This window comes from Bubalus kerabau, chromosome 18, assembly GCF_029407905.1.
Source record: "Bubalus kerabau isolate K-KA32 ecotype Philippines breed swamp buffalo chromosome 18, PCC_UOA_SB_1v2, whole genome shotgun sequence".
Classification (NCBI taxonomy): domain Eukaryota; kingdom Metazoa; phylum Chordata; class Mammalia; order Artiodactyla; family Bovidae; genus Bubalus; species Bubalus kerabau.
Window position 1 is genome coordinate 2,925,907 of NC_073641.1, and position 26,680 is coordinate 2,952,586.

Here is a 26,680-nt window from a genome sequence, read left to right on the forward strand (position 1 = left end):
GGTCTCATCTTCCCATTAAGTTCTAAAGGTCCTTAAGTGGGAAATATGTCTAATATCTGCTCAGTGACCCGCTGTGAGCCAACACAACCCCAGGGATACAAGGGAGCTTTTAGTAAGGGCCTCTTGAATTTCATGAATAAGTCATAAACTGGGAATGGTCAATTAAGGGAACCTGAAAAATCAATAGCTTTTCTGGGCTGGGTGAAGGGAATCATCCTGTTTGCAGGTAAACAAGACTCCCAGAAGATCTAATTGCTTGAGTCTGTCTGCTTCCAGAATCTTCTTGGAGACTCAGCTTCCAGAGTCAGCTGCCTCACTACTGACCTACTGGGCAGAAAGGCAGGAGAGGATGGGGCCAGGGTAGCCTCTTAGTGGGTGCAGGATAGATGAGAGGCCTCCAGGCCAGAAGGAAGCTGGCTCAGCAGCCACAGGATGCCTCCCGTTTCTTCTTCGGGAGGTGTGGAATGCTCAGCTGCTCAGCTAAGGCCCGAGGGAGGAAGGAAGTCAGTGGGCTAATTCCCAAAGGTCACAAGACTGTTGGCTTTAGTAATGAAATGAATTGAATCCCCTTCTCCAGGCACTTTCCTAGGCAGGCTGGATGGCTTCCAGGTCTTCTGGTGTTTTCAGAAACACCAACAAGGGCAAAAGTGGCTTTGCTATTTGGAGCAGAAGCTCCAGGCCTCCCCCAGTGGAGGGGGAGACATTCTGGCAGAACCTACAAGGGCAGAACCCACGAGAAGGGCAGAACCAAATTCAGAGGCCTCAAACCCCAACTTGGAGGTGGCACTCTCATCCATGAGGATGTACAGATGTCACTCGACGTATCAGGGGAACTCCTCAGCAGAGCAGAGTCAAGAGCAGAGAGGCCTGAATAGGGCTTGTCTCTACAGATATTCACTGTAGCCACTGATGGCCTCATATTTTCTTGGTTTCCTCACCTGCCCACCACATCAAGTTCAGGTTTTTTCTTGCTATGCAAATTTCATAATGCAAATTGGATGTAACCTGATCAGCTCAGCAAGAAACCTGATCTGTGCTGACTGCTGGCTTACAGCGCTGTCCAGATCACAGAGGGTCCCTGCACACATAAGAGAAAAGCCTGCTGGCCGCCAGGTTCAACACCCAGGAGCCACTTTGGTTGTGACTGGCTGTTCTCTGCCACTGGGATTTCCCTCTTTTTTAATAATGTCTTTCTCTAAAAAGACGTTTTGTGTGGGGGGTTGGGGGGGGTGGACAGGTGGGTAGCAGCTTTATTGCGCTCTAACAGGGCTTCCTTTTTAATAGCACTCCTGGACCAAGCCACAGTTTAATTTCATGGTTTGGAAGCCAGTTGACCTGGCTTCCCAAATCTTGTCTTCCATGGAATTCAGCATTTGCTCAGTGACATTTAGGTTGACTTCTGTCAGTTTTGAAAATGTGTTATTTTTAGTTGGTAACTTCAAAATGTCCTAATAGCAATTAAAAACCTTTACTTTTGACATTCCTGTAAGAGAAACAACTTTGTCATCCTAGTCTAAAACTCTTGCCCTAAGCAGTTTTTTCCCCACTGAGTTGTTTCAGAGAATCCTTTTTTTAAAAAAAAATAGCTTTAAGTTTATTTTAGGAACAGAATTATTATATAATAGCAAAACTTGAGCCTTGTGAGATACCCAAGAGGGCATCTGTGATGGGCTTTGCAGTGTACTGCAAAGGCTTGCTAAAAGGCAGCTGTTACGGCCACTATGGAGAAGGCAATGGCAGCCCACTCCAGTACTCTTGCCTGGAAAATCCCATGGATGAAGGAGCCTGGTGGGCTGCAGTCCATGGGGTCGCTAAGAGTCGGGAACGACTGAGCGACTTCACTTTCACTTTTCACCTTCATGCATTGGAGAAGGAAATGGCAACCCACTCCAGTGTTCTTGCCTGGAGAATCCCAGGGACGGGGGAGCCTGGTGGGCTGCCGTCTATGGGGTTGCACAGAGTCGGACACGACTGAAGTGACTCAGCAGCAGCAGCAGCACGGCCACTGTTGTTTTCATTATCATCATTCCTAGATACCCCAGGAGGTCAGAAATACGGGAGATTTATTTCTCCTTCATAGATGACTGTATTGGTCAGCAAGGCTATTAACAGTAACAAATGAACTCCAAAATCTCATTGCATTAACACAACAGACATGGATTTCACACTCACATAAAAACTTGCTTCATCTTGTACAGAACACAGAATGGTGGGGAGGAGTGGGAGGGAGGAGCTACAACAGGTCTTCAGTTCCCTGACCTCCTAGTAACTAACATCACTTCTCTCAGTCTATTGGCCAGAACTAGTCACATGGCCACACCTAACCGCAAAAGAAGACAGGAAATCTACAGGACACTTGGGTATTTGGTGAGGACTACCACTATAACCAACTCATCTTGGAATCAAAGCAACAATAATGACCTCTTTATCTTGTTGTTCTTCCTTCTTTCCTTCTTTCCTATCAATGCCAGGCCCTTACAGCATGCTAAGTACAGTGGGAGGAGCTTAAATGCATTATCTTACTTCATCCTTAAAGCAACACTGTTATTGTCAGTATCTTACACAAGCAAACTGAGGGACAGAGAGGTTATGGAGCTTGTCTAAACTCACACAGCTGATAAGGCTTTGACAGAAGTCTCTCTGACACCAAAACCGGTATCAGAATCCCTTCACCATTCTGCTTCCTTAACTCTTTGGTTCTTGGTTGACCAGAAGGCCTCCCAACAATTCTAGGAAAGAGCCAGTAACAAGGAGTTGTTGCTCAGTCACTAAGTCATGTCCAACTCTTTGATACTTCATGGTCTGCAGCACGCCAGGCTCCCCTCTCCTCCGCTATCTCCTAGAGTTTTCTTAAACTTATGTCCATTGAATTGATGATGCCATCCAACTATCTCATCGTCTGTCATCCCCTTTTCCTCCTGTCCTCAATCCTTCCCAGTATCAGAGTCTTTTCCAATGAGTTGGCTATTCACATTTAGGTGGCCAAAATATTGGCACTTCAACCTCAGCATCAGTTCTTCCAGTAAATACACAGAGTATTCACTCATTTTGCATTTGCAGGAGAAACTGAGTCAAAGCAGAGTAGGAAACTAACCCTGTGGTCCTTGGCCTTATTGTCCAAGGCATCTGGTTTCAGAAGAAGGCTCTGAAGGTCCCAGCAAATCACTGCCCCCAGGCCAGGGAGGGAGGACAAACCTGAGCTGTCCCAGTCAGTTAGTTCAGTCACTCAGTCGTGTCCGACTCTTTGTGACCCCATGAATTGCAGCACGCCAGGTCTCCCTGTCCATCACCAACTCCTGGAGTTCACCCAAACTCATGTCCATCGAGTTAGTGATACCATCCAGCCATCTCATCCTCTGTCGTCCCCTTCTCCTCCTACCCCCAATCCCTCCCAGCATCAGAGTCGTTTCCAATGAGTCAACTCTTCGCATGAGGTGGCCAAAGTATTGGAGTTTCAGCTTTAGCATCAGTCCTTCCAATGAACACCCAGGACTCATCTCCTTTAGGATGGACTGGTTGGACCTCCTTGCAGTCCAGGGGACTCTCAAGAGTCTTCTCCAACATCACAGTTCAAAAGCATCAATTCTTCGTCGCTCAGCTTTTTTCACAGTCCAACTCTCATATCCACACACGACCACTGGAAAAACCATAGCCTTGACTAGATGGATCTTTGTTGGCAAAGTAATGTCTCTGCTTTTGAATATGCTATCTAGGTTGGTCATAACTTTCCTTCCAAGGAGTAAGCATCTTTTAATTTCATGGCTGCAATCACCATCAACATTTGGAGCCCCCAAAAATAAAGTCTGACACTGTTTCCACTGTTTCCCCATCTATTTCCCATGAAGGGATGGGACCAGATGCCATGATCTTCATTTTCTGAATGTTGAGCTTTAAGCCAACTTTTCACTCTCCTCTTTCACTTTCATCAAGAGGCTTTTTAGTTCCTCTTCACTTTCTGCCATAAGGGTGGTGTCATCTGCATATCTGAGGTTATTGATACTTCTCCCGGTGATCTTGATTCCAGCTTGTGCTTCTTCCAGCCCAGCGTTTCTCATGATGTACTCTGCATATGAGTTAAATAAGCAGGGTGACAATAAACAGCCTTGACGTACTCCTTTTCCTATTTGGAACCAGTCTGTTGTTCCATGTCCAGTTCTAACTGTTGCTTCCTGACCTGCATACAGGTTTCTCAAGAGGCAGGTCAGGTGGTCTGGTATTCCCATCTCTTTCAGAATTTTCCACAGTTTGTTGTGATCCACACAGTCAAAGGCTTTGACATAGTCAATAAAGCAGAAATAGATGTTTTTCTGGAACTCTCTTGATTTTTCCATGATCCAGCGGATGTTGGCAATTTGATCTCTGGTTCCTCTGCCTTTTCTAAAACCAGCTTGTACATCTGGAAGTTCACGGTTGACGTATTGCTGAAGCCTGGCTTGGAGAATTTTGATCATTACTTTACTAGCATGTGCTGCTGCTACTGCTGCTGCTAAGTCACTTCAGTCGTGTCCGACTCTGTGTGACCCCATAGACGGCAGCCCACCAGGCTCTGCCGTCCCTGGGATTCTCCAGGCAAGAACACTGGAGTGGGTTGCCATTTCCTTCTCCAATGCATGAAACTGAAAAGTCAAAGTGAAGTCGCTCAGTCATGTCTGGCCCTCAGCGACCCCATTGACTGCAGCCTTTCAGGCTCCTCCGTCCATGGGATTTTCCAGGCAAGAGTACCAGAGTGGGGTGCCATTGCCTTCTCCATTACTAGCGTGTGAGATGAGTGCAATTGTGCAGTAGCTTGAGCATTCTTTGGCATTGCCTTTCTTTGGGATTGGAATGAAAACTGCCCTTTTCCAGTCCTGTGGCCACTGCTGAGTTTTCCAAATTTGCTGGCATATTGAGTGCAGCACTTTCACAGCATCATCTTTCAGGATTTGAAATAGCTCAACTGGAATTCTGTCACCTGCACTAGCTTTATCCATGTATGCTTATTTCACTTTCAGATCTAAAAGGGTCTGTGCCTTCAGCAACCCCCCAAGGGCATTCTCAGCTCCCTGTCTGTCCTTGTGGGTGACTCTGTCCTGAGACATCTTTCCAGCTCTAGACAGCCCTGGGGCTTGCCCAGGATTCAACACTCCAGTGTGAAAAGAAAACAGGCACAAAGACCCTAAAACAACCCTTTTTGAACTTTCCGGCACTCCACATTGGACCAATTTTCCTCCAATAACACGGTTGTTAAGGACAAAGCAGAACACATCAGTGGCCTGAGTCTGACTTGCCTTTGACCCCTGTCCCAGCTGCTGCCATGTGCCCAAATACCGCTGTCTCCAGAAGACCCTGATTTCAGGAGAAAATGGGGAAGGTGGGGGTGGGGGAGATGGGGGCGGGGACGGGAGGTGGGAGTGGGAAAGAAGGGCAGGAGTCTGGATCTGCAGCAGTGGATACTCCTGGCTCTGCAGAGAAGCGGCCAAGGGCTCAGAGGGTTATCTTATCCCAGGGTGACAGCCCACAAGGCTTAAGTCATATCTGCCTAGAACCATGCAGGGAACTCCAAGGGTCTGTGAACAAAAAGGCTGCTTCATCTAGGATTAAAGTCATGAGCAGAGGTATCTGGGGATCTGCCAGGAGCAGACTGGACATGGAACTACATCAGTAAAACGGAGGGCTCAGATGCTAGGAAAAGATGTCAAGAGTGAGAGAAAATGCATACTTACGCGTGCATATGAGCACTCACACGCGCACACACACACACACACACACAACATACACTGTAGACGTAATGCACGTGCAATGAACCAAGTCATGCACATCCCTAGAGCTGGCCAGATCCATTCCAGACAGCCAGACCCCTCGGCAGTGGCCAGAGCTCAGATCCCCTTAGCAATCTCTTCAACCCCATTTTATAATGGGGCCCACAGGGCAGGCAGCTCCCCAGACACTAGAATCGCTCCTTCATCCCTTCTGAGAAACTCCAGTCTTGCATCTTCCCCTGTCTCAGGGTTTCTGCACATGGTCCTCCCTTCTCTGGGAACTCTCTTTACCCTTCTACCAAGGGGGTGGCTGCAGAGGTGTTAAGATGAAAATATTTGAAGGTGGAACTGACAGGCTTTGCTGATGGATTGGACGTAAAGCTTGGGAGAGGAGAATGAAGGATGATGCCGAGGTTTTGGCCTGTGCATTTGAAGGTTTCATCTGTTGTTACCCGAGAGAGAGGAAGACTGTGGGTAGGGCAGTGTGGCGAGGGGCCAGATTTGGATATTTTAAATTTGATATGCCTATAAATATCCATGTGGATAAGCCAATGGACAAGTGGATATGCAAATCTGGGCTTCGGGGATAATACCAAAATGGAGATGTATTAATAGACTGTATTTAAGTACAGGAACCAAGGCCACCATGAAAGATGAAAAAAAGAAGGGAAGAGGATCTAGGACTGAGTCCTGGGCTGCACCATCCATTAGAGACCGAGGGAGGAGGAAGCAGTGCAGTGTGGTAGGAGGAGAAGGTGGAATTGCAGAAGCCACATGAACAAGCCTTCCAAGGAGGGAGCGGGGAGGGAGGAGGGGGCCGGTCCATTAAACGCAGCCAAGAGGCAGAGGCAGAGGAGGACAGCATGGACCCAGCAAGACGGTGACTTGAAAGGGCAGCATGGTATAAACTTAGGCATGAACTATAAACTGCAGTGGTTCAAGAAAGAGTGGGAGGAGGAAAAATCAAGGGAAAACAATAATTTGCTACAAAAGGGAACAGAAAATGGGTTGAGGGGAAAGGAAGTCAAGAAAGGTTTCCTTTTTATTTTTTAAGATGGGACAAATTGCAACATACTCCTATGCTGAAGAGAATGATTTGATAACTTAAAGATGCAGGGGATGAGGAGAAAATTTTTAGTGTGAGGCTCTGAATGGACAACAGAGAAGATTCCAGTGCACATGTGATGGCAATGGCAGAGGCAAAGACCTGACATCTGCGGCAAGAACAGACCAGGCAGAGGTAAGAGGACCATGCAGGGCAGGTCTGGTGCTAAGAGTCTGTGGAAGATGAGACTGGGAAGGCAGTGGAGGAGATGTGCTTACGGTATTAGGAAAACGGGCCATGAAATTTCTAGTGGTTAAGGAAGTAAGGGAGGTCACTACAGCCTGAGGGTTTGTGTCCCCTCCTCACCCAGATTTGTATGCTGAGATCCTAACCCACAAGATGACACCATTAGGAGGTAAGGTCTTGGAAATCTGACAGGGATATGAGAGTAGAGGCTTCATGAAGGGGATCAGTGCATTTATCAAAGAGGTTCCAGGGAATTCCCTGGTGTCCAGTGGCTAAGAGTCCACACTCCCACTGCAGGGGGCCTGGATTCGACCCCTGGTCAGGGAACTAGGTCCCATACGCTGCAAATAAGAGTTCACTTGCCACAAGTAAAGATGCTGCATACTGCAGTGGACATGCATGATCTCGGCCTTCCAGAACTGTGAGAAATAAGACTGTTGCTGATAAGCTACCCAGTCTCTGATATGTTATTACAGCTGTCTGAACAGACTAGGACAGTGGGACAGAGAGAAGATGAGGGATCCAGTGAATTTTAGGCCACCAGTATCAGGCACTCATGGACAGGGCCCCAGGAACGGACCTAGGGAAGCCCGGCTCTGGTCTGAGCTCTGCCACCATGAGCTGTGTGACTGTGTGAACCACAGCCCTGCTCTGAGGCTGCGTTTCTACATCAACACAATTTGGGGTTGGAGGAGATTATTCCTAAGATCCTCATTCTATTCTTATTCTGAGAGCTTGTTGAGGATACTTGGATTCTAAATCCAGCTCTCAATAAGGTGAGTATCCTTTGGGGTTGAACCTCTCTCTTTTTCTTGGTTTCTTCCTGTGAAAGTGGGAATAATGATCTTGATTAGAATACCCATTTGAAGATGAAATGCCCCCAAGAAGAGGGTCTTGGTCTGCTTTGTTGAAACCAGGTAACTGGAGGGTTGGACCTGCAATAGCACAAATGAAACACGTTTGAAACAGTGCTTGAAAGAGGGTCCTGAAACTTACCTGGTGGCCCAGCGGCTAAGACTCTGCGCTCCCAATGCAGGGGGCATGGTTTCCACCCCTGGCGAGGGAACCAGATCCTGCATGCCACAGCTGAGAGCTCATATGCCATAGTAACCGTCCCATGCGCCTCGAGGAAGACGGAAGATGGCTGACCTGGGGCGGCCAAATAAATAACTAAGATAAATGTTATAGAGAGAAAGAGAGAGAGAGGGTCCTGAGAGGAAGGAGCGGAGGCCCAGTCCCTCTGAACTGCACAGGGCCGGGGGGGGGGGGGGCGCGGTGAGGGGCCTGCAAAGGCAGTTTCAGAACCGAGTGAAGGTGAGGGTCCCCATGCTACACAGGGCACCAGAGAGAGGTTTCTACAGCAATAAAACAAGGGTGCTAAAAAACAACAAAAAAGAGGGCAGAAGGTCCTCAGAGACTAACTCTCGCTTGTCTGTGCTGCCTGGGAATGAATATGAGAGAGCTGTGATGGGTAGGCAAGGAAGACTGAGAATTTCTTAGAAGTGAGTGTTGTTCTGTAAAAACGCTCCACAAAGACGTTCAGCATGCCTTGAGCAGCTGGTAGCTAATGTTGAGCCATTTCTACTAGGAATTAAGAGGAAAATACTTTAGGCAGCCTATGGGATTCCCTCCCACACTAAAAATCCCCAAAACAATGTAGCAAGGTTCCTTCTAAATAGGATAGCAGGAGCACCACTCACCATGGATTTTCCACTTTCTTTCTGTTTGTTTTTTTTTTTTTTTTTTTTTGTATTTGAATTTTATTTTATTTTTAAACTTTACATAACTGTATTAGTTTTGCCAAATATCAAAATGAATCCTCCACAGGTATACATGTATTCCCCATCCCGAACCCCCCTCCCTCCTCCCTCCCCATTCCATCCACTTTCTTTCTGGATTATTGTAGGCCCTTCACCTGGGTCTCCAACCCCTTCAACCCACAGGTAGGAAAATGACAGATGCAAATTGAAGGAGAAATACTCAAGCTGGTAGATGTCACCAAGGGCAGGTACAACTCAGCACAAATTTTCTAGAAGGGCACTGTTTAAAATGATTCTGTTTGAACCCGCTGACCTTTTCTTTTGTTTTGGAAAAGTTCAAAGTAAAAAAAAAAAAGGAAAGAAAGAAAAAGAAAAAAGAGGCCTGACAGCACACAATGCAAACATTCCTAGCTTGTGAATGACAAATTTCCCTTTCATTTCTGTTCTAAACACTTGCACTTGGCAAGATCTGTTAATGACGGTGAGTTTCTCTGTGTTTATCTGCGTATCTAGATATATGTTTACATATCTAGCGACAAAAAAAGATCTTTTAAGCCCTCCCAGGCATGAGCCAAGGAATGTTGAGTAATTATCTGTGACCAATTCTCATCTATAACTAATTAGAATTTTACTTTCTCATAGCATTTCCTTTCTGGTTAAAGTCCAAGTTTTTTTTTTTTTTTTCTTTCTTCTTCCTTTTTTTTTTTTCCTAGAAAAGGTAGAAACCTGGACATTTAAAAACTATGGGGTAGAAAGGGAAGAGGGTGAAAGGGGAAAGGGGGTACTTTGCAGATTGCATTATTGCTTTGATCGGATTGAATCTCCTTTGATTATCCTCCTCCCGCCTTTCTTACAATGCTTTTTCAGCCTGAGAAGGGTTTCTCAACCCTCTGGCTATTGCATTTGAACTGAAGTCTGCAGAATAGTTTAAGAGCCCCTGATCACCTCTCTCACTCCCACCTCGGGCGAGCAGTCCCCCTTCCCAACCACGGCTTTGAGATCCCATCCAAACTTGTTGGCGTCTCAAACTGAATCCCAGATGTTCACTTAGCGAGAAATAAATGAATGGTCCAAGCTGTGGACTGAACCAGTGATCCTCACAAATAGACTCCAGGTGTGTTGGCATCTGGACTGCTATCTCTCTTTTTCTCTTCTACACACACACACACACACACACACACACACACACGATACCAGTTCCATCCTGCATAGAATTTGACACCATCAGCAGATGCAGAGCTGATATAGAGTGGACAGGACTAGGTACCTAACATGCTCTGCATCTTTCCTTTCATTTATGAGCAAAGGTTAAGGTCTCCTACATAGCCCCGGCTGCCTTCAGTTATCAAAATCATGATGCATTTGCTGTTCAAAATCAGCTCAGGGCTAAAACAGCTTAGAATTGCTACGTTATCTTAATTGTCACCAATTTTCACTGTCAACCACAACCATGTCCTGTATTTCATTGGCAACTCATCTAACTTCAAACTTAAGAAGCACCTACTGTTTATCTACCTGAGGCAAGCAATTATGGGGAAGGAAAAAGAGAGAAGTCAAGATCTCTGCCCTCAAAGAACATATAATCCTGCTAAAACAGCAAAGTTCCAAGTTACTTTAATTCAAAAATTGATTGAGAAATTCAGCCATTAAAAAGAATACATTTGAATCAGTTCTAATGAGGTGGATGAAACTGGAGCCTATTATACAGAGTGAAGTAAGCCAGAAAGAAAAACACCAATACAGTATACTAACGCATATATATGGAATTTAGAAAGATGGTAACAATAACCCTGTGTATGAGACAGCAAAAGAGACACTGATGTATAGATCAGTCTTATGGACTCTGTGGGAGAGGGAGAGGGTGGGGAGATTTGGGAGAATGGCATTGAAACATGTATAATATCATGTATGAAACGAGTCGCCAGTCCAGGTTCGATGCACGATACTGGATGCTTGGGGCTGGTGCACTGGGACGACCCAGAGGGAGGGTATGGGGAGGGAGGAGGGTTCAGGATGGGGAACACAGGTATACCTGTGGCGGACTCATTTCAATATTTGACAAAACTAATACAATATTGTAAAGTTTAAATATAAAATAAAATTAAAAAAAAAGAATTTGGGATTAACAGATACATAAGCCTATGTATAAAATAGATAAACAAGGTCTTACTGTATAATACAGGGAACTATATTCAATATCTTTAACAACCTATAACAGAAAAGAATCTGAAAAAAGAATGTTTGTGTGCATGTATAGTGTGTGTGTATAACCGAATCATTTTTCTGTACATCTGAAACACTGTAAAGTAACTATATCTCAATTTAAAAATAAACTTTAAAAATAAAACGCAAAAAAAAAAAGAGAGAGAGAAATTCAATGTTTACCAAGTACCTATTCTATGTCATGCTCTGAGAAACAAACGCCAGCAAGATCCACTTCTTAAGGAGCTTACAGTCAGTCCAGTGGGCAAGGGAGATAAGTATATTGATGACCACGGGCATGTGACATGTGCTGTGGAAGAAGGACACACGGCAAGCTGTGGGAGGAGTCTTCACAGCCTCATAGCGGAGGCAATGTTTGATTAGCATCTTGAAAGGAGAGAAGAAATGGACCAGGAGATGAAAGACAGAGAAAGGGCAGAGAACAAGCCCAGTCAAAGACACTACAGAGGAACACCATGGGAACAGCACTTGTTTTAACATGCAGAGTGAAGGATGAGGAGCCCCTGCAGGGTGAGTGATGGAGAGAGACTAGGCAGGAGCAAGCCATGTGAGGTTTGGGGGCACTGGTGGGCCAAGTTGGTGAGACCAGTACCTGTGAAATCATGAGAAAAGCGTGAGCGGGCGATGGGTTGTAAGTGAAGAAGGAAGTGAGAGCCAGCTAACTAGGAGAAAGGGGATTTATGGAGGAGGCACGGACCTTGAAGGATAGACAGGCAGAGAGAAAGGGGCAGAGTCTTCTAGGCTCCGAGGGCGGTCTAAGCAAGGCTACGGGCAAACGCTCTGCCATGACAGGTGCACAGAGAGGAGACCATCATGGTCCCTGCAATGGAAATATGTAGAGATGAGAGTGAAGGTTAGACAGGTGGGATGAAGCAGCAGGGGCTGAGAGGCCAGTAGGTCCCTGAGAGCAGTCATCATATCTCTAGTGACTTTAGAGGGCAAACACACAAGCATGTTTATATTAATCGGCATATATTTTTATGTTTTCAGAAAAATGTACAATTTTCTCATGGTCACTACAATTTAAGGTGAGGCTAGGGAAAAAAAGTAAGTTGACTTAAAGTGAAGTGAAAGAAATATTAAATAATAATAGTACAGGTGTTATACAGACTGACCAAAACCATGAAGAAGGTACAGAAATTACTGGCATGTGAGGATCCTGTTGCTAAATGACTGGGCACTGACATTTTTTGAGCAGGATGGGTGTAAAGAGACCTTGCAGGAAGAACACTCAGGCAGGCGCATGCAGAATGTGATGTGGCGGAGAAATGAGTTGGTTGAAGAAAAACATGAAGGAGACTATTGTGTGAGGCAGTATGTGAGCCTAAGGGGACCTGAGTTAGGAATGGATGAGAGAAACAGAAAGATGACAAGCGAAACTTGATGACAGCGGGTGATGGTACTGGGACAGAGAGGGCGTGGAAAGTCAGTTTTTTGTCTGCTGTCCCTCCTCCATTCTAGAATCTTCCACCCCAGACTCTGGCTGAGTGTCTCTGCGGCTCTCCCATTCAAGTGGGCAGTGTGTATTTCCTCACTCCCCTGATGTCGGGCTTGGCCAGGTACCTTGATTTGGCCAATAGAAGGCTGGTGGGTGTGGTGTGAGCAGAGGCTTAAAATGTGCTTCTGTGACTTGGCTGGACCTCGTCTCTTCTTCCTTCTGCCACGAGAGAAATATGTCTCTGGGAGCCACAAAGCCAAGAACGAGAAATCACAGGAAAGACTCTGAACCCAATCGACAGCCCGAATCCAAGCCCTGCTGAGATCAGCTGCAATCAGCCAAACCATGACCTGTTAGTGAAGAAAATGTTTACTTTGGGTGACCACTGAGATTCTGGGGTGGTTAGGACAGAGGAGAAAACCGACAAATGCAGAGGGGAGGAGGTGCATTCAGATTTGCAGTAGTCTCCCGCCTGGACTCCTGGTTCTCCCTGGTTCCCCGACAGCCTGCTCTCTGCCAGCAGCCACCGTGATCCTTTCACAGTCCTCACTAACCAAGGCAATCCTTTGCTCGAGCCCTTCAGTGGCTCCCAGCTCACTCAGAGTGAAGGTCAGCATCCTTGTGATGGGTCACTGCCCATGCCTGTTGTGTCCACACCCTTTTCCCTGCACCCCCCAGTCTTGACCTCCTTCCATCTCTTACTTGCTGCCTCTGCTCCAGCCACAAGGCCTCCCTTGCTGCTCTTGGGACTTCTCATGGTACACCCTCCCTGGAGGCTTTTCTTGCTTTCCTCTTCCTAGGAAACACTTCCTTCAGATATCCAAGTGGCTAACATCTTCAACTCTTGTCTTAAAGCAGTGGAATGAATGACATGAATTACTCTGAAAAGACTCAACACACACACACACATGCTCCATTAACCATAATGCAGCATTAGTACAAAAAACACATGTAAAATACCACGGAACTGAAAAGTTGAGAGCAATTACTCCTTTGTTTGGGTGTGATTTGCTGGTGAGGGGAAACTGCACTGAGGGGTTAATACTTGAGTGGGGTCTTGAAGGGGTTTCTTTAAAGGACCAGACGGGGATGCCGTGCAGCCAGAGCACGCCACAGGCACCTGCCGTGGACCCTCCACAGCTCCCGAGGACTCAGCACTGACGGCAGGCCCAGCAGCGCTCCACGTGCTTTCTACGCATTGTCCCACCTGACCCTCACAGCGCCTCTGTAGAGAAAGCACTGCTCTTTCATTCACAGAGGCGGAACCAACGCACAGGGAGGTAAAGTAGCCTGCCCAAGGTCACACTGGACTTTCCCGGTGGCTCACTGGTAAAGTATCCGCCTGCTATGCAGGAGACACAGGAGATTCGGGTTAGATCCCTGGGTTGGGAAGATCCCCTGGAGAAGGACACAGTGGCTACCCACTCCAGTATTCTTTTTTTTTTTTTTCACTCCAGTATTCTTGCCTCGAGTATCCCACAGATTAAGGAGCCTGGCAGGCTACAGTCCATAGGGTCACAAAGAATCGATGTGACTGAATGACTTAAGCACACACAAGGTCACTCTGTTACTGACACCAGGTAGCAGAGCCAGACTTCTGGCTCCAAAGCACATGCTCTTCACCTTGGCCACGCCCAGTGCACTTGGATGGCCAGGTCCCAGGATACACAGGGAAGAGGATGAACCACAGCCAGATATGCTAGGAATACCACTCAGGCTTGGTCAAGGGCTCTGCAAGGGCCATTTAGGGAGCATGAAGCTTGCTTTTTGGTCATGAGAAAAGCCACTGTGGGTTTTTAAGCTGATAAGGGCTATAATGAGAACTGTGTTTTGACGGTGACTCTAGAATTGATGTGTAGGATACAATGGAGGAGAAACCACTAAAGGTTTCCATGGTGAGGAAGAGAAGAGAGGGAGAAGGCAAGATCCAGGACCTCCGGTTCGTCACAGTGCCTGGCATACAACAGGTATCCAAAAATGATTGGTTAAATAAACATCTCATAGTTGTCTTCGTTGGCTTCCGCTGGATGTAAACTCTGAAATAAGGGTTCCACTGTGAGAGGTTTATTTAGGAACCTATGTCCAGGGGCGTCTGGAGCTCAGTCTCTCGGGGGCAGCTGTGCGGGTCAGTGCAAAACACACCCTCAGAGTCACCCCTGGAGGACAGCAAGGGACTCGGATGTCCACAGACCAGCTCAGTTGGTGGTTGAGGGTCGCTGCTGGGGAGTGTTAATTTCTTGGCACCAGGGCATTGGAAACATGTCCCTTGGAGAAGGAGAGGTGGGCACAGGGGTGTGGATGGAAAGCCCCATGGCACACTGACCATCAGGCACGTCCAGATGGAGATAAACAGGGTTTGCTATAAAATCAATCTGGGGCCAAAATGGGAAGAGTGGAAACTGGACTGTGAAACTTATCTCCCCATGGGCATGTCCAACATGGGTACAGTCACCTTCCTGCACCCCAAACTTGCTCCTGCCCATGTGGTCCGCATCTCAGGCCGTGACCCTCTTCACACTTTGCTCCTTTTCACCTGACACTCACCATGCACAATCAATAGCTATGTGCTTTGAGCACTGCCTCTTAAATATACCTCCAAAGCACTCTCTTCTCTTGACTCCACTACTATCTGTAACTCAGGCTCGCGTGCTTTCCCCCTGCATTACTGAAATGGGCTCCCCACTGCCTTCTTGCCTTCAGTCTTGATCCCCACTCCCAGTCAGCTCTTACATTCAGACTCCTTATTCCAGGTGGACTTACCTCCTTATAATATGAGGCTAATTATGTTGTTCTCCTGCTGAAAAAGTCTTTAACAATACTCTGTGTGTTTGTGCTAAGTCTTCAGTTGTGTCCAGTTCTTTGTGACCCTAAGGACCACCAGGCTCCTCTGTCCATGGGACTCTCCAGGCAAGGATACTGAAGTAGGTTACCATGCCCTTCTCCAGGTTATCTTCCTGGCCCAGGGATCGAACCAGCGTCTCTTACATCTTCTACATTGGCAGGCAGGTTCTTCACTGCTAGTGCCACCTGGGAAGCCCAACTTCCCTCAGAAAACCATCAAAATTTCTTCCTCTCTGTGAAGCTCCATGTCACCTGCCCTCTGTCCCTCCAGTTATGATGAATTTTATTCAGTTCCTGAACATACTCTGCTCTCTCTTACCTCTGAGCCTTTGCTAATGTTGTTCCCTCAACCTGGAACACTTTACCCTTCCCTTCTATTTCATTAACACCTCTTCAGCCTCCAGGTCTCAGCAGAGTGGGCATCTCTCCTAAGAGGCCTGTCCAATCCTATTTTCTAAAGTATATAATCCTCTGATTATTTTACTATAGTACAATTTCCTACTGACGTGCCTCTTTTAATAGAAAGTGAGAGCCACACTGAAAGGTCTCTCCAAATTAGGTTCAGCAAATATTTTCTGCAAAGAGCTAGATGATAATCACTTTAGGCTTTGCAGACTCTGCGTCTGTCACAGCGCCACAGTTTACCAGTATAGCCTGAATGCAGCCATACACAATACATAAATGAATGAGCATGGCTGTGTTCCGATAAAACTTTATTTACAAAAACAAGCACTGAGCCAGATTTGTCCCAGGGGGCCCCGGTTTGCCATTTTCTACTCTAGATCCTCACTGTATCTCTGGGCCTCGAATAGTGCCTCACACATCAGAAGAGTGAAACTGAAAGTGTTAGTTACTCAGTTCTGTCTGGCTCTTTGCCACTCCATGGACTGTAGCCCACCAGGCTCCTCTTCCCATGGAATTCTCCAGACAAGAATACTAGAGTTGGTGGCCATTCCCTTCTTCAGGGGATCTTCATGACCAGGGATCAAACCCTGGTCATCCCACATGGCAGGCAGACTCTCTACCATCTGAGCCACCAGGGAAGCCTCACACATCAGAGGGGCTCAAGAAAAATTTCTTGACTAAAGAAGGAATGATTGACGGAATGCAAATAAATAAACAGTACATTTCAAGGGATAAACTAATTAAACTTAAAAAACTTCTTTGCTGTAATCAACTCATGTGTTAGGAACTGAATTTTCTTGTTCCTTCATATCTAAACCTTTGCTTGGAAAATCATAACCAAATTTATGGAGTACCACTCATTCAAACACTTAACAGTTAATCTATTTATTTTATCCTCAAAATAACCCTAGGAACTGTGAACTATTATCTTCAACTTACATAAGAGGAAATCTCTCTGAGGTTTCCTCTAAGATGGGGCCCTGTTTTGCCTTTGGCAGACCCCTCCTTCCCTAAAGATCCTCACTGATGCCTATAATCTAGCCCCTTGGTTGGGCTTCTTCCCCAAGCCTTTGTGTTTTGCCTGAATCTGTATCTCTCTTTTGCTTGTTCTGCCATGCACTCAGCCTAAGGTTGATGCTGGTTTAGTCGCTCAGTTGTGTCTGACTCTTGCAATCCCATGGACTGTAGCCCACCAAGCTCTTCTGTCCATGGGTCTCCAGGCAAGAACACTGGAGTGGGTTGCCATTGCCTTCTCCAGGGGTTGGACATCCCTAATTCTGATCACCTGCCTGCCTGGCCCTCTACTTCCCTTGCCCACAGTCTCTAGTCTGACATCTCTTTCCTCTTTCCCAAGGGTTTATCTCTGCTCTGGGCCCCACTGACCCGTTGAGCTCCACTCTATCATTTTGTTCCCTCTCTCACCTTTTTTCTGCTCTCCAAGGGCGTTCTAACACGAGCACAACATGCTTCAAAGGCCAGCGCACAACTGATTGTATCTAGAACTTGAAAAGCGTGAGAAAAACCCAAGCGATGAGAAATGCTCTGATAGAAGCAGTAGCGCGCTCAGCGGTGCTCCTACCGAGATGTGGCCAATTACCGAAAACGCTTCCCTCGGCTGAAAAGCTCATCACTGAATCAGACTCAGGAAGAACATACTGTAACGTTAAACCCCAGACGGTCGCTCTTCGCTCCAAGGCCCTGATCTCATCTGTAATCCTTCAATGGTTATCTGAAGTATGTTCCCCATGAGGATTTAAGGGCTCCCAACAAAAGCAGATCCCAGGTTGAGAAGCAGAAGGAAGAAGTCCTTTGAGTCTGAATTTGTCTTTTCTTCCCTTTTCTGGACATGGGTCTCTGCCTCTCACCCTGCACTCAGCAGCCCACAGTGCTGGTCTGAATCTGAATTATGAGCCGATGGGTAGCGCCTTGGTGGTATGTGCAGCTCGGGTGTTAATTGCTCATTAGCCATCTATGTGCACTGTGCCTGGGGCGAGACAAGAGAAAGACTGTGAGCTGCCGATACCTGGGAGTCCAGCTACCGGCACACGTGGAAACCATCCAGGGAGACCTCAGGTTCAGTCCGCAGCTTGGCCACATATTTATTTCTCACTAAAATAACATCTGGCTTTCATTTTTTGGTGACAACTCATTTGGACAAGACCTTGAGTAGGTTAAAAAAAAATTTAGACTTTTCACCCCTCCCCCAGCCTTGAAGAGCTAAACTTTGTTTAAGCTCTTTCGTGAGCCATGGGTGTGAGTAAAGAATCGGTGTGGGGGCTGAGAGCTGGGTGTAAACAAGGGGCTATTTGTTTCTTCCTGTGAAAAGACAATGACGCTGAGGATTTCACACACTCCCCACTTGGGTGCAGGGCAGAGTTCTTGAGGAGAATATACAGCAATTACATGAAAGTCCCAGCTAAAGTCCCAGCCCACAGAGAAAGTACTTGGCAGCTTTAGGGCTTGACTCCAGGGCCAAGGCATTTGGGACCCCAGTGGAGCATGACTGGGTTTGGGGAGCATGTTTGAGTTGTGCAGGGACGCTGGGGAATGTGACACACAGCCTCAACACTCTGTGGGCCCTGTGAAGAGCTGGTGGCCCTGGCTGCTACAGCCCGTGGGACCTGGGGGTCCCCACCACAACGCAAGTTCCATGAGGTCAGGGCATGACCTCTCTTGTTCTTAACTGCATCCGCGACCCCTAGCAGAGTATCTGCTTGAAGTAGGTACTTACAAGTGTTTGTTGAACAAAAGAACAAATGACATAATACACAGGTTCTGTTGTGATTCCAGCTCCTACCTATGGCCACATCTCTTTCAAACTACAAGTGTTTCCTCCTGAGAGATGGGAGGTGGCCAGCCATATATACAGTAAAGAAACTTCCTTGAGACAAGATAAGGCCCTTAATGACTGTAACCTCCAGAGCAGACATGGAATGGAAGCTCCTGCTTTGTGGCTCTCCAGCTGGGTCATTTCTGAGGAAGAAATGGGTAAGACTGCATAGCAAGTGAGTCGCTGGCATGACATATCCAAACTTGAAGTTCAGTGTAGCACCCACCACGTGCAGAACATGGTGCTAGGTGCTTAGGAGATTTCAAAGAAGAAGAAATGATAGTGTTTGCCCTGGACCCTCACAGGCCCATGCTCTTTTCTACTACAGACCATTTGCATGTGCTGCTTGTATATCTGTAAGGGTGCCCTTCATGCCTCCCATATTCTTTCAGGTAGCTCCAGATTTTACTCAATGGTGACTACATCTGGAAAGCACTCCTTGATCCAGACCCACAAGACTAGGTCAGATCCCCCCACCATGCCTTTATGCAACCATGCCTAGCACTTATGATAGCTGTAGTCTCCCATTGATTTTTTGGTGATTTTCATTAACAGCTCTCTCCTTCTACCTGCACTGTCCAGTACAGGGTCCACTAGCCCCATGTGGTTTTTTACATTAATGAAACAAAATTAAAACTTCAGGAATCTAAAATAAGATACAAATGAACTTATTTACAAAATAGAAATAGACCATAGACATAGAAAACAAGTGTAAACCCAGATCAGATCAGATCAGATCAGTCACTCAGTCATGTCCTACTCTTTGCCACCCCATGAATTGCAGCACACCAGGCCTCCCTGTCCATCACCAACTCCAGGAGTTCACTGAGACTCACTTCCATCAAGTCAGTGATGCCATCCAGCCATCTCATCCTCTGTCGTCCCCTTCTCCTCCTGCCCCCAATCCCTCCCAGCATCAGAAACTTTTCCAATGAGTCATCTCTTCGCAGGAGGTGGCCAAAGTATTGGAGTTTCAGCTTTAGCACCATTCCTTCCAAAGAAATCCCAGGGCTGAACTCCTTCAGAATGGACTGGTTGGATCTGCTTGCAGTCCAAGGGACTCTCAAGAGTCTTCTCCAACACCACAGTTCAAAAACATCAATTCTTCGGTGCTCAGCCTTCTTCACAGTCCAACTCTCACATCCATACATGACTACAGGAAAAACCATAGCCTTGACTAGACGGATCTTTGTTGGCAAAGTAATGTCTCTGCTTTTGAATATGCTATCTAGGTTGGTCATAACGTTCCTTCCAAGGAGTAAGTGTCTTTTAACTTCATGGCTGCAATCACCATCAAAAGTGACTTTGGAGCCCAGAAAAATAAAGTCTGACACTGTTTCCACTGTTTCCCCATCTATTTGCCATGAAGTGATGGGACCGGATGCCATGATCTTCGTTTTCTGAATTTTGAGCTTTAAGCCAACTTTTTCACTCTCCACTTTCACTTTCATCAAGAGGCTTTTGAGTTCCTCTTCACTTTCTGCCATAAGGGTGGTGTCATCTGCATATCTGAGGTTATTGATATTTCTCCCAGCAATCTTGATTCCAGCTTATGTTTCTTCTAGTCCAGTGTTCCTCATGATGTACTCTGCATAGAAGTTAAATAAGCAGGGTGACAATATACAGCCTTGACGTACTCCTTTTCCTTTTTGGAACCAGTCTGTTGTTCCATGTCCAGTTCTAGCTGTTGCTTCCTGATCTGCATACACATTTCTCAAGAGGCAAATCAGGTGGTCTGGTATTCCCATCTCTTGAAGAATTTTCCACAGTTTATTGTGATCCTCACAGTCAAAGGCTTTGGCATAGTCAATAAAGCAGAAATAGATGTTTTTCTGGAACTCTCTTGCTTTTCCCATGATCCAGCAGATGTTGGCAATTTGATCTCTGGTTCCTCTGCCTTTTCTAAAACCAGCTTGAACATCAGGAAGCTCATGGTTCACATATTGCTGAAGCCTGGCTTGGAGAATTTTGAGCATTACTTTACTAGCATGTGAGATGAGTGCAACTGTGTGGTAGTTTGAGCATTCTTTGGCATTGCCTTTCTTTGGGATTGGGATGAAAACTGACCTTTTCCAGTCCTGTGGCCACTGCTGAGTTTTCCAAATTTGCTGGCATATTGAGTGCAGCACTTTCACAGCATCATCTTTCAGGATTTGGAATAGCTCAATTGGAATTCTATCACCTCCACTAGCTTTGTTCGTAGTGATGCTTTCTAAGGCCCACTTGACTTCACATTCCAGGATGTCTGGCTCTAGGTCAGTGATCACACCATCGTGATTATCTGAGTTGTGAAGATCTTTTTTGTACAGTTCTTCTGTGTATTCTTGCCACCTCTTCTTAGTATCTTCTGCTTCTGTTAGGCCCATACCATTTCTGTCCTTTATCAAGCCCATCTTTGCGTGAAATGTTCCTTTGGTATCACTGATTTTCTTGAAGAGATCTCTAGTCTTTTCCATTCTATTGTTTTCCCATTCTGTTGTTTTTCTGTTATAAACCCAGAGAAAACTATAATTCAAAAAGATAAATGAACTGCTATGTTCATAGCAATGCTATTCACAGTAAGTAAGACATGAGGACAACCTAAATGTCCATCAACAGATGAAAAGATAAAGAAGATGTGGTACATATATACAACAGAATATTACTCAGCCATAAAAAGGAATGGAACTGGGTCATTTGTAGTGATGTGGATGAACCTAGAGCCTGTCATATAGAGTGAAATAAGTCAGACAGAGAAAGATAAATACCATATGATATCACTTATATGTGTAATCTGGATTCATTTTGATATTTGGCAAAACTAATACAATTATGTAAAGTTTAAAAATAAAATAAAATTAAAAAAAAAAAGTAAAAAAATGATACAAATGAAGTTCTTTAAAAACAGAAATGGACTCACAGACTTTTAAACCAAACGTATGGTTACCAAAGGGAAAGGGGTGGAGGGATAGATTAGGAGTTTGGGATTAACATATATACACTGCTATATATAAAACAGATAACCAACAAGGATCTACTGTTTAGCACAAGGAACTATACTCAATATTTTGTAATAATTTATAAGGGAAAAGAACCTGAAAAAGAATATATATATATATATATATATATATACACACACACACACACACACACATACATATACACACACACACATATATATATAAATCACTGTGCTGTACACCTAAAACTAATACAACATGCTGTAAATAAACTATATTTTAATAAAAATATAGTCACTCAGCTACATTAGTGACATTCTAAGTGCTCAATAGCACTGACATACTGTGATGTTGGAGAAGACTCTTGGGAGTCCGTTGAACCACAAGGAGATCCAACCAGGCCATTCTAAAGGAGATCAGTCCTGGGTGTTCTTTGGAAGGACTGATGCTAAAGCTGAAACTCCAATACTTTGGCCACCTCCTGCAAAGAGATGACTCATTGGAAAAGTTTCTGATGCTGGGAGGGATTGGGGGCAGGAGGAGAAGGGGACGACAGAGGATGAGATGGCTGGATGGCATCACTGACTCAATGGACGTGAGCCTGATTGAGCTCCAGGAATTGGTGATGGACAGGGAGGCCTGGTGTGCTGCGATTTATGGGGTCGCAAAGAGTCGGACATGACTGAGCGACTGAACTGAACTGAAATGAACTGAATAGTGGCTAACGGCTATTACACTGGACAGTAAAGAGAAGATCCTCATGGCCATAGGACGCTGTACTGGGCACTGCTGTGTTAGACTGTACACTGTGTGAAGACAGTTATTGCCTCCCTCACACACCACCACGGGGAACACAGTGCCTACCCCATAATGAGTGCTCGTGAAGGATTTGCCAAATGAGTGAGGAAACTTACAATTGAGCAACGGAGGTAGACTTGTAAACAAAAACAGCAGGCAGCATGATTCAGGGCTACGTGGGAGCCCAGAAGACTAGGGTACTGTGGACCAGCTGTTCTTACAGGTAAAAACTTAGCAGAAGAGGCAACATGTGTGTTGGGCTTTGAAGAGTGGGTAGGAGAAGAGGCTCTGGAGAAGAGGCAGGCTGTTATAAACAGCACAAGAAAACAGCACTCACGTAGGATTGTGGGATCAGAAAAAGCACGTCATGCCTGGGAAAAGCAACGATCCATGACTGTTTGGAATCAAAGTGTTGGATAACCTTCATTCAAGGTTTTGGATGTTTAGGAACCTGGATTTAATCCTCATGCAATTTCAGGTAAGATTATTTTCCATCTACTATGTGCCAGGGCCTAGTGCTACATACATGAGCTGTCTGATATTTGCAGCATCCTCGTAGGGTAGGTACAATAATGATCTTTGTTCACAGATGAGAAAACTAAGGGCCATATGGGTCATACGATTTAAATAACCTACTAAAGGTCACGAGGCTAACACGTGGCAACTGTATGACTACTGAAATGATGTCCTGTACACGGAGGGAGTATGGCTGTCTCACTCTCTGCTGTGTTACCAGCACTTAGCACTGTGCTGGCTGGCTCAGCTGGTAATGAGTCCACCTGCAGTGCAGGAGACACAGGAGACGAGGGTTCGATCCCTAGGTTGGGTCAGGGGCCCCTTGGAGCAGGAGATGGCAGCCCACTCCATTACTCTCGCCTGCGAAACCCCACGGACGGAGGAGCCTGGTGGGCTGCTGCCCGCAGGGTCACAGAGTCGGACAGGACTGCGCACAGCTCGGTGCCAGGACACACTAGAGAGTAACAGGTAGCTTTTCAACAAATCAATGATCAGACCTGTTTGATGGCAATGCCTCTAACTATAGTGAAGGCTGAGAGAAAGGAGAGCACTGCAATACTGCAGTATCACAGAGGGCTTAGGAGTGACATTGTTAGCTTAGGTTCTCTGGGTTCAGGCCTGGAGCCAAAACTTACTCTCTGGGTGACCTGGAGCGAGTCTCTGAACCCTTTTGACAACCATCAGACTAAAGGCAATAATAAAACCTGTTCAGTGGACAGTGGTGAGAGCTTAATGAAGTAGATCCTTCATATATCAGCTATCAAATAAATAATGGCCTATGTTATGAAGAGGTGACTTTGTCCATTTCCCTTCAGTTTTGGAGGGCACGGATGTCAGCGGTATTACACAGGTTGAATCAATTTTGCACTTAACAACCAAAGGAAAGCTGGGGCTAAGGAAGAAGTCAAAGATGCCTGAAAGCACTTATCCTGGGAAGAATGAAAGGCTCAATGAGACCATGATCAGAGATGGGAAGCACGAGAAGAGAAAGAGGCTCAGGTTCAAAATAAAGGTCAGGTGGCATCTCTTTGACCCGAAACCCAGGAAACCAGCAGAGACTAGGAAGACAGACTCCTCCAGGACTGCAGAGGGGCCCTCTCTCTTAGTCGAGTAGTATGGATTTAAAACAGAAGGGATGGTTTCAGGATGGGTCAAGTGCATTACACTTATTGTGCACTTTATTTCTATTATTATTACATCAGCTCCACCTCAGATCATCAGGCATTAGATCCTGGAGGTGGGAGACCTCTGCCCCAAAGCCTCGCAGGACTTAATGCCTCACCTGCTGAGACCCACACATAACCCCACCTTTGCCATGAGTGGTGAGCCAATCGCTGCCAGGCAACCATGCAATAGGTGAACCCTTAGGCCCACAAAACAAGACAGAACACACCAAGCTGAGGCTGTGCAGCTTCCTGGTTTCATGCCTTGTCACTCAAAGCATGGCTTCCCAAGGTAGCTCAGCTGGAAAAGAATCCACCTGCAATGCAGGAGACCCTGGTTCGATTTCTGGGTCGGAAAGTTCCCCTGGAGAAGGGATAGGCTACCCATTCCAGTATTCTTGGGTTTCCCCGGTGGCTCAGATGGTAAAGAATCTGCCTGCAATGCAGGAGACCTGGGTTCGATCCCTGGGTTAGGACAATCCCCTGGAGAAGGGTATGGCAACCCACCCCAGTATTCTTGCCTGGAGAATCCCCATGGACAGAGGAGTCTGGCAGACTACAGTCCATGGGGTCGCAAAGAGTCAGACACGACTACGTGACTAAGCACAGCACTCAAAGCACCAGCAAGCAACAGCATCACCTAGGAACTTGTGAAAATGTAGTGTCTCAGGCCCCGGACCTGCAGACCCCACCCCAAGGCCCCAGACCTGCAGACCCCACCCCACCCCATCCCCAAGGCCCCAGACTTGCAGACCCCACCCCCAGGCCCCAGACCTGCAGACCCCATCCCCAGGCCCCAGACCTGCAGACCCTACCCCAAGGCCCCAGACTTGCAGACTCCACCCCACCCCACCCCCACCCGCCAGCCACACCCCCAGTATCTGGTGAGAACACTAAGGTCTGAGGGCTTAGAGCTCTGCAGACTGATGCCTACATTCTGGTTCTGCACTCACTAGATCTGAGACCTTAAGAGGAGTGATTTAATATCCCCAGGCCTCCATGTCCTCATCTAGGCAAAGGGGAAAACAATCAAGCTGACTCATCAAGTGGTTCTGAGGCTGACCCAAGAATACGCATATGGAAGTGGTTAGCACAGAGCTTATAACTGGTTAGTGCCCAATTAATGCCAGCTTATTAAAAACCCAGCACCCAAGACAGAAGGCAGAATGACGATCCAATCGGCCACTCTTTAGGTAACAAGACGTTCTCTGAGGAATGAATTGGGAAAGCTAAGATGAACCTCCCCACAAGCCAGCCACCCTCCCCAGATGCATGTATTTATCACTCACCATGCAGAGCACTTGAACTAGATCAGGCCCATCTTCTTGGACTTACAGTTCACGACAGACAAGATTAGGCCCCAAGCCAACATAAATATTGGAATGGGCCCTGAATTCCTCTCCTGAGTAGATCAGCAAACACGCTAGGGCCGCTAGAGGACACATTCCCCAGGGACACAGGCAGATAGGAATCAGGTCAACCTCAGGCCCTGCCCAGCAGAGGTTTATGGGCAGAGGAAAAGAAAGACCACAGGGGTTGGCCTAACCCACTTCAGCCCAGACCACAGGCTGACAACAGAGGCAGAATAAGGTTTTGGAAGAACACAGCAACATTACCTGACCTTTCTGGGGTGTTTACCAGCAGTGCGGTAAAAGCTTTATGGTTTTAACTAATCAAATCCTCTGGATAACACTGTTAGGTACAGACCATTATTAATCTCATTTTACAGATGACAAAAGTGAGGATCAGGTTGGTAGATACAAATTATTCATGTAGAATGGATAAATAATAAGGTCCTACTGTATAGCACAGGAAACTATATCCAATCTCCTGGAATAAACCATAATGGAAAAGAATATTTTTTAAAAATGTCTATTTGTGTATAGTTGAGTCACTTTGCTATACAGCAGAGATTTGCCAACAAAGGTCTGCATAGTCAAAGCTATGTTTTTTCCAGTAGTCACATACGGATGTGAGAGTTGGATCATAAAGAAGGCTGAGCGCTGAAGAATAGATGCTTTCCAGCTGCGGTGCCGGAGAAGACGCTTGAGAGTCCCTTGTACAGCAAGGAGATCAACCAGTCAATCAAGTAAATCAACCCTGAATATTTATTGGAAGGACTGATGCTGAAGCTGATGCTCCAATACTTCGGCCACCTGATGCAAAGAGCTGACTCACTGGAAAAGACCTGATGCTGGGAAAGATTGAGGGCATGAGAAGGGGGCAGCAGAGGATGAGATGGTTGGATAGCATCACCAACTCAATGGACATAAGTTTGAGCAAACTCCAGGAGATGGTGGAGGACAAGGAAGCCTGACAGGCTACAGTCCATGGGGTCAAAAATAGTCGGATATGACTTAGTAAATGAACAACAAAGAGACTGGCAAAGCATTGTACATCAGCTGGACTTCAATAAAAATTAAAAAAATTTTAAATATTAAAAAGCAACTGAGGCTCAGAGAACTTCAGTTACTTGTTATATAACTTAACACACCACTAGTATATGGCAGGATCAGGATTCTGGTTGGGGTGCAGAATGCACCTCTCACCTCAACTGTGACTTAACTGATCATCCTTTGCTCTCCTGCTCTCTGTTCATCCTGTATGGTCAGGAGCAGTCTGCACTGCCCAGAGGAGGGTAGTCTGGCTGAGACATGCATCACGGGGCTACCCTACTGGGGTGGGATGGATTCTAGACCCACCTGGGGGAGAGCTTCTCAGCTTAGCCTCAGCTACAA

General features: G+C 46.2%; 1 protein-coding gene and 1 long non-coding RNA gene across 4 annotated transcripts in view; one reads left to right on the top strand and one right to left on the bottom strand.

Moving 5' to 3' along the window:
- SLIT3 (slit guidance ligand 3) overlaps positions 1 to 26,680 on the bottom strand; it is a 781,214-nt gene that overhangs the window by 609,798 nt on the left and 144,736 nt on the right. The window lies entirely within an intron of this gene.
- On the top strand, positions 22,606 to 26,333 carry LOC129633149 (uncharacterized). Its single transcript, XR_008704921.1, has 2 exons — positions 22,606 to 22,741; positions 25,900 to 26,333. It is a non-coding gene; the product is annotated as an uncharacterized LOC129633149 (long non-coding RNA).